General features: G+C 39.6%; 1 pseudogene; it reads left to right on the top strand.

The window, feature by feature from the left end:
• The first annotated feature begins 1,156 nt into the window (after positions 1–1,156).
• LOC125166453 (uncharacterized) lies at positions 1,157–3,960 on the top strand (annotated as a pseudogene).
• Positions 3,961–7,924: the final 3,964 nt, after the last annotated feature.

The following is a 7,924-nucleotide window of genomic DNA, read 5'->3' as shown; positions in this document are numbered from 1 at the left end:
TGGGGCTTGAAAACTTGGAATGGGTCAACTAAATGGAGGCCTCTGAGCATGTTGCAGACCCCCATGAACCTTCTGGGCTTGCAGAGGTGGACCCACATTTCCCTAGTAAGAGTTAGTATGTCTGCTGTGTTAAAAGACACTACAAAGGTCTAGGAAGAAATGATATTTCCCACCATCAGCCCAAAGGCTCTTCCAAACTCCTTTCTTGGCTCTCAGGCTGAAAATCAGTATCATGACTGGGGATACTATGAGCTTGAAAGAGATTATACACTGAAAGGATTGCAAGAATATGCAAGCAAGAGACAGGAAATATCGCTTGGAGTGGATTTTTAGATAGCTTGAACAAGGGGGTAAAATATACAAATGGATGTCATAATTCATTGATTTGGGGGTACTTTCTCAGAATATGAGATTTGATGTTCTAGAAAAGTTTCCAGAGGGTGAGGCAAATGGGCTGCTATGGTGGTGGCTCTTTGAAATCTGGGGGAGATGGTAACTCTGATGGTTGATTTTTATGTGCTGTGGTGATTGGGACAAGAAGTGTTCAGATATCTGGTTTAACATTATTTCTGAGTGTGTTTATGTTTGTGAATGTATTTTGGAAGACATTAGTACTTGAATTCATGAAGTGAGTAAAGCAGATGGTCCTCCCCAATGTGGGTGAGCATCATATACTCTGTTGAAGGCCTGACTAGAATAAAAAGTCAGAAAGTTTAAATGGACTGCCGAGCTGGAATTTCAATATTTTACCCTCAGAGATTCTGAGGCTCCCAGGCCTTCAGACTTGGACTGGAGTCTACACCATTGGCTTTTAGCTCTCAGGCCTTTGAACCACCACCTCTTCTGGGTATTTAGTTTGCAGATGGCAGATCAAAGAATTTTTCAGTTTCCATAGTTACATGAGCCGATTCCTTATAATATATATCATACTCTGTTGATTTCGTTTCTCTGGAAAACCCTGGCTAATACAGATTTAAGTACCAGGAGTATCTGAATCATAAAAACAGAGAGTCACAGTCCTTCCATCAATTAACAGACTTGAGTTAGTTTACAGATCCAGAACTCTTTGAATGAAGGGAAGTTGGATCCCCTCGAGTTAGAATCCCAGTACAGTACCAAAAATTTATAATGTTAACCTTTCTTCTAGCCTTCCCCAATGGGACCTTTTATCAGGGTAACTGTGCATTGGGGAAATGGAAACAATCAGAGCTTTCAGGAATTACTGGACCCTGGATCTGAACTGACACTAATTCCAGGAAACCCAAAACATCACTATGGCTCACCAGTGAGAGCAGAGTCTTATCGAACTCAGGAGATTAATAGATTTTTAATTCACGTGCATCTTACAGTGGGTCCAGTGGGTCCTCCAACCCATTCTGTGGTTATTTCCCCTGTTCCAGAATGTATAGTTGAAATAGATATACTCATCATCTGGCAGATTTCTTACATTGGTTCCTTTACCTATGGATTCGGGGCTATTGTGGTGGGAAAGGCCAAGTGGAAGCCACTAGAACTGCCTCTAGTTAGGAAAATAGTGAACCAATATTGCATTCCTGGAATAATTGCAGATATTAGTGCCACCGCCAAAGAGTTGAAGGATGCTAGGGTGTTGATATCTACTGCATATCCACTCAACTTCCCTATTTAGCCTGTGCAAAAGACAGATGGAACTAGGAGAATGACAGTGGCTGAGAGTAGACATAACAAGGTGATGACTGCAATTAAGCTGCTATACCAGATGTGGCTTCAAGCACGTTAACATATCCCCTGGTACCCAGTATGTAGCTATTGTTCTGGCAAATCCCTTTTTGCCATTCTTTCTAATAAGGTATACCAGAAGCAGTTTCTTTCAGCTGGCTAGCAGTACAACTTCCCTTTCTACCTCACAAGTATACCAACTTTTCAGGCCTATGTCATACTTTTCTTCTCAGGAATTTTGGTTATCTTTCCTTTCCACAAGATGTCACACTGATGGCATTATGCTGATTGGACCTGAAGAGCAAGACACAGCAACTGGTCTATAGTTATTGGTAAGACATTTTCATGTTAGAGGGTGAGAAATAAATCTAACAAAAATTCAGGGGACTTCTACCTTGGTGGAATTTCTAAGGTTCCAATGGTGTGAGGCATGTGGAAATATCACTTCTAAGGTAAAGGATACATTGTCGCATCTGACTCCACCTATGGCCAAAAAGGCACAATGTCTAGTGGGCCTCTTTGGATGTTAGAGGCAACATATTCTTCATTTAGGTGTTTTATTCTTGTCCATTTACTGAGTGATCCTAACAGCTGATAGTTTTTGCTTGGGACACAGAATAGGAGAAGGCTCTGCAACAGATCCAGGCTGCTGTGCAAGGTGCACTGCTGCTTAGGCCATATAATCTAGCAGATCCAGTGGTGCTTGAAGTGTTGGTGGCAGCTAGGGATGCTGTTTAGAGCCTTTGACAGACCCTTGTAGGTGTATGCATTTAGGAAATTTTAGCAAAACCCCACCAATCTCTGCAGATAACTACTTTCCTTCTCAGAAAAAGCTCTTAGCTTACTACTTAGTCTTTGAACCATGGATCACCAAGTCACCATGCAACCTGAGCTGTCAATCATCAGCTGAGTGGCATCTGACCCACTAAGCCATAAAAATTCACATGCACAGCAGCAATGCACCATCAAATTGAAGTGCTATATATGTGATTGGGCCTTAGCAGGCCCTGAAGACAGAAGTAAGCTACATAAAGAAGAGGTACAAATGCACAGATTCCCTATAACTGCTACACAGCTTTTTCTCTTCCATCCTGAATCTATTGCTATATGGGAAATTCCTTATGATTAGTTAACAGAGGAAGAAAAAATTCAGGTCTGGTTTACAGATAGCTCTGCAATCTTTAAATGATATGCAGGCCTTACCTGAAAGTGGACAGCAGCAGCATTTCAGTCCTTATCTGGGACATCCTTGATATTAGTTAAGAGAAAAACCTCCCAGGGGGTGGAACTTCGGGCAGTGCACCTAGTTGTTCATTTTGCTTGGAAGGAGAAAGGATCATACGTCGTATTATGTACCATTTCATGGGGCTGTGCCCAGTGGTTTGGCTGGATGGTCAGGAACTTAGAAGAAACAAAATTGGAAAGTTGGTGACAAAAAATTTTAGGAAAGAAGTATATTGGATAGAACTCTCTGAGTGGTCAAAAAACGTGAAAATATTTATGTGTCATGTGAATGGTCACCAAAGGATGAGCACAGCAAAAGAGAATTTTAATAACCAAGAGGATAGGATTACTCATTCTGTGAATACCAGTCAGCCTCCTTCCCTACCTATCCCTGTCATCACCCCATGGACTCACGAATAAAGTGCTATCTGGCAGGAATGGAGGTTATGAATGGGCTCAAGAAAGTGGATCTCCATTCATGAGGATTGATCTGGCTACCACCACTGCTGAGTGCCCAGTTTACCAGCAGCAGAAACCAACACTGAGTCCTCAGTATGGAATCATTCTCCAGGATATTCAGCCAGCTACTTGGTGGCAGGTTGATCACATTGGACCCCTTCCACCATGGAAGTGGCAGTATTTTGTTGCTACTTCAGTGGACACCCTGAATACAAATTTTCCTTCCCTGAACACAATGTGGGGAAGGAAACTACTGCCAAACTACTGCCAAAACTACTACTTATGGACTTACAGAATGCCTTATCCCCTATTACAGTATCCCACATACCATTGCTTCTGATCAAGGAACTCCAGAGCAAAAGAAATGTGGCAATGGGCCTATGCTCATAGAATTCACTGTTCATATCATGTTACCCTCAATCCTGGAGCAGCTGGCATGATAGAATGCTGAAATGGCCTTTGGAAGACCAGTGGCAACAAAGTGGCAATACTTTGCAGGGCTGGGGTAAGATTCTCCAGAAGGGTGTATATGCTCTGAATCAGCATTGGGTATGTGGTGTTGTTTCTACCATCCCCTAAGGATATGATCAGAATTCATATAATTGGCAATTGGACTAGCCTCCACATTAGACCCTGGCCTATAGGTAAGAGATCATAGGAAGGAGACTAAACAAAGACCTCTGAAAATGCCCATGACCAAGATAGTAACCCAAAAATAATATTGAATCCAAAGTGGGAAAAACAGATATGAATAACAAGGTCAAATCCCTAAATAATGAGGGATTTGTGATTCTTATCATATCATATATTAAGTATTCCAGTCTTGCCCTGCAGAAGCTTGGAGAGTTTGTAGAAGCTTATGCACTAATGCATGGTTAACTAAGTAGTATCACTGGTTCCAGTTGTTGTGCTGAACATGGTGTCACTTTAGAGAAGATTAATAAGGTCTCAGCTACATGGTATATGGCCATTGATTTTATAATTATGTTCTTTTCCATTACAATAAAAAAGGATCAGGAACAGTTTATATTTAAATGGGATATAAAAGAATATTCATTTATAGTTTTATTCAAGTATAAGCAAACTGCATGGCCCTATTATAATATAATCTAATGAAATATTGAATGCTTGGATATCCCACAGGACAGACAGCATAGTGATCTATTGCACTGATAACATAACATTATGGTAATTAGATGGGATAAGAAAAAAGATTTTAGGGCACTGGAAATATTATTAAGACACAGGAGCTCCAGAGGATGGGAGACTAACTCTATGAAGATTTAGGGGTCAGTACTTTAGTGGAATGTCTAGGGGTCCAACAGTCAGGGGCATGCCAGGATATCTCAGGAAGTAAAAGAAAAATTTCTGTATCTTATGGCTCCTACCACATAGAAGGAACAACAGAATTTTATAGGCCCTTTGGATTTGGATCCAACACATTCTACACCTAGAAATATTGCCCCAGCCCATATGTTGGATGTCATTGAAATCTGGTAGCTTCAGGTGACATCTGAAGGAGGAAAGGGCTCTGCATCAGTTTTGGGTGGAAGTACAAGAAGCTCTGCTGCTTGTGCCTGAAAGTATCAATGGTGAAAGAACACACAGTACGCAGATTATGGCAAGCTCCACAACAGTTGCACCAACATTATTCCTCAAACTCACAACTTGGCCATAGAGGAGATCTCACACCACAGGAGCAGCTGAAGGAGGAGAAAAGATCTGCGTTTGAGTATGGTTTTGTGTAAGCTAGAAATGGATGGTGGTTGCATTACATCAATATTCAAGGGTGGCCTTGGAATTACAGTGGGGAAGAAAAGAAAGATTATATATATATATATATATATATATATATATATATATACACACACACACACACACACACATACATATATATATGTATAAGGGTATGGGTGTGAAGATTTTTGTTTTGCATGTCAACATCCACAAGGAAGTATTTGCCATGAAGGATACATTAAACAACAAAATAAACATAATGACTAGGTCAGTTGACATTAGTCAATATTCATCATAGAATACCCCAACATTAGCACAACTGGTATGTGAACAGAGTGGACTCAGTGGCAGAGATGGAAGCTAGTCTTATCCCAATAGTATGGACCCTGACTTACCAGGGTTGATACAACTTTACAGAAACAGAGACCAATACTAAGATCTGTCAAAGAAGACTAATCAGCCATTCAGTGGCAACTCGACTGTACTGGACCCTTTCTATCCAGGAAGAGTCAGCATGTTGTATTCCTAAAGAGAGATACCTATTCTAGGTACAGAATTGCCTCTCCTATTGAGCTTCAGCCACCACTGCTATCCAGAAGGCATGGTCCACAAGCATAGATCCCACACATCACAGCATTTGACCAGCAGAGTAACTTGGCGTGAAGGGGTTTCAGGAGAGAGACAACAATCATGGGATCCACTGATTGTATTATATTCTCCACCATGCTGAAGCAGTCAGTCTCATACACTCATAGAAAAGCCTTTTGCTGGCATAGCTAAAGCACCAGGTGAGGGGCAACACCATGAAAGGATGGCTACTACCCTTCGGATTGCAGTATATGCATGAAGTGAGAGGCCTCTATACACTTCTGTATCCCCTGTAGAAAGAATACATGGATCTGGTAATCAAAGGGGAAGTAGAAGTGATAGCAGCACCATCACTTCCAGTGACCCACTGGGAGATTTTGTGCTCCTGTCCCTGAAGCCTTGGGCTCGATAGTTACCCTTTTGCCAGGGAACACAGTAAAGTTTCTGCTGCACTGTACATTAGTAGGCTGCCAGGGCACTTTAGACACCTGTACCTAGGTACCAGGAAGTAAGAAGAGGAATCATCATCCGGAAAGTGTCATTGATCCTGATCTGTAGGAGACGGTAGGACTGGATTTCACAACAGGGCAGGAATAAATGTATTTGGAATGTAGGTGATCCACTTGAGTATTTTCTGCTACTCACTCTCCCCATTGTATCTGTGAACAGATACATAGAGCAATACTGACTTGAAGAGGATGTGATAAGCAAGAGTTGGAGGCCTTAAAAATGAAAGTTAAGGTTGTATCACAAGGTTAATTATCAAGTATATCTAGTTCTTGATATGTGAGGGTGAGGGACATTTGGAAAGCATTAGGGAAGAAGGAGAAAATGAGTTGCTGGTCTGAGATTGGGTTGTGGCTCATTCCATCAACATCTGGTTTTTCCTCAGGAAAGAGTCCCTTGGGGATCATGTGGTGGGCGACCCCGAACTCATGTGACACAGTTGTGTACTGTAGATGCAACGGAAATACACCATTTATAGCTCCTCCTGTGAGGAGTGGAAATGACACTCTAAAGATGTCTCAGCCTTTTCTGGTCCCTCATCACTGTCCTCCCCTAGCATTTCCCCAGATAAATCTTTGCACAGCCAATATTATCTCAGTGTTTGCTTCTCAAAGGACAAGACTAACATTTAGTAGAGACTTAAGTGTTTGTTAGAGTTCCTATGCTTACTTTGTATTTTTTACATATCCTTATTCTTAATTTTTTTTTACCATAGTAGTATGATTTATTTCTGTGTCTATAGTCTCCTCAAATTATTTAAACTAATCATGTAAAAAATAATGTTTTATTTTTTCATTCAGTGCTCTAAGCACTCTTCCTAAACATTCTCAAAATATGCGTGTTAATAAAAATTTAAATAAGTAAGTGATCAACTTACGTATAAACATTATAAATAACACTTAATTAAGAAAGTAACTATGATGTGAATGTATTCTCTTGGCTTCAGGTCTTCTGTTTGGCGGTGAGAATTTTTAAAAGTAATACCTTTATGTAGATGCACTTTTACAACATTTTCTGCACATCAAGAATAAGGGAAATGAATATTTGGTCTGGAAAACAGAGACATTTAGATAATTGAAGAGTGATATTACTTTACTTATTTTTGAATTAAATTATTCCTAGGGAGGATGGAATATTTAATATTCCATTATATACCATCTTACCAAAATAACTGCTATTTAGTTGATAATCTGTACACGCTAAAACCAATTTATAATACATATACAACTATTCTCCATCAATACCACCAAAACTCCTTCCTTGAATGATGATATAAATTCCACTGCTTTATACAAATGCAGTTATTTGAAAACAGGAAAAGAATGATAAATACAACCATAAATGAAAGAAAATTAAGGTAATTCTTTTATAAATGGTGCTCAGTCAATATTTTTAACAATAGAAGAGGTAATCATATACTTTAAAGCTCTCAGTATACTCAAACGGTGTTAGTTAATATTACTTACTTTATGGTGTCATTCTAATTCACATAATAGTAATTTGTATTAGAATGAGGTTGTTTTATATTATAAAGTTACTAATGAATAAGAAGCAAAATTATTAGTATTTATAAGTTATTCAAAAAGACATTAACTAAATGTCAGCTATTGGTAGGAAGAAATGTCTAGGATGTACATTAAGTTCAAGTTGATTATGGAGACATACAATGAAAATAATGAGCCCAGAAGTACTGGAAGGAATAAACAGATCA

This window comes from Prionailurus viverrinus, chromosome B2 (genome assembly GCF_022837055.1).
Source record: "Prionailurus viverrinus isolate Anna chromosome B2, UM_Priviv_1.0, whole genome shotgun sequence".
NCBI classification, from domain to species: domain Eukaryota; kingdom Metazoa; phylum Chordata; class Mammalia; order Carnivora; family Felidae; genus Prionailurus; species Prionailurus viverrinus.
This window is presented reverse-complemented; position numbering and strand designations above follow the sequence as displayed.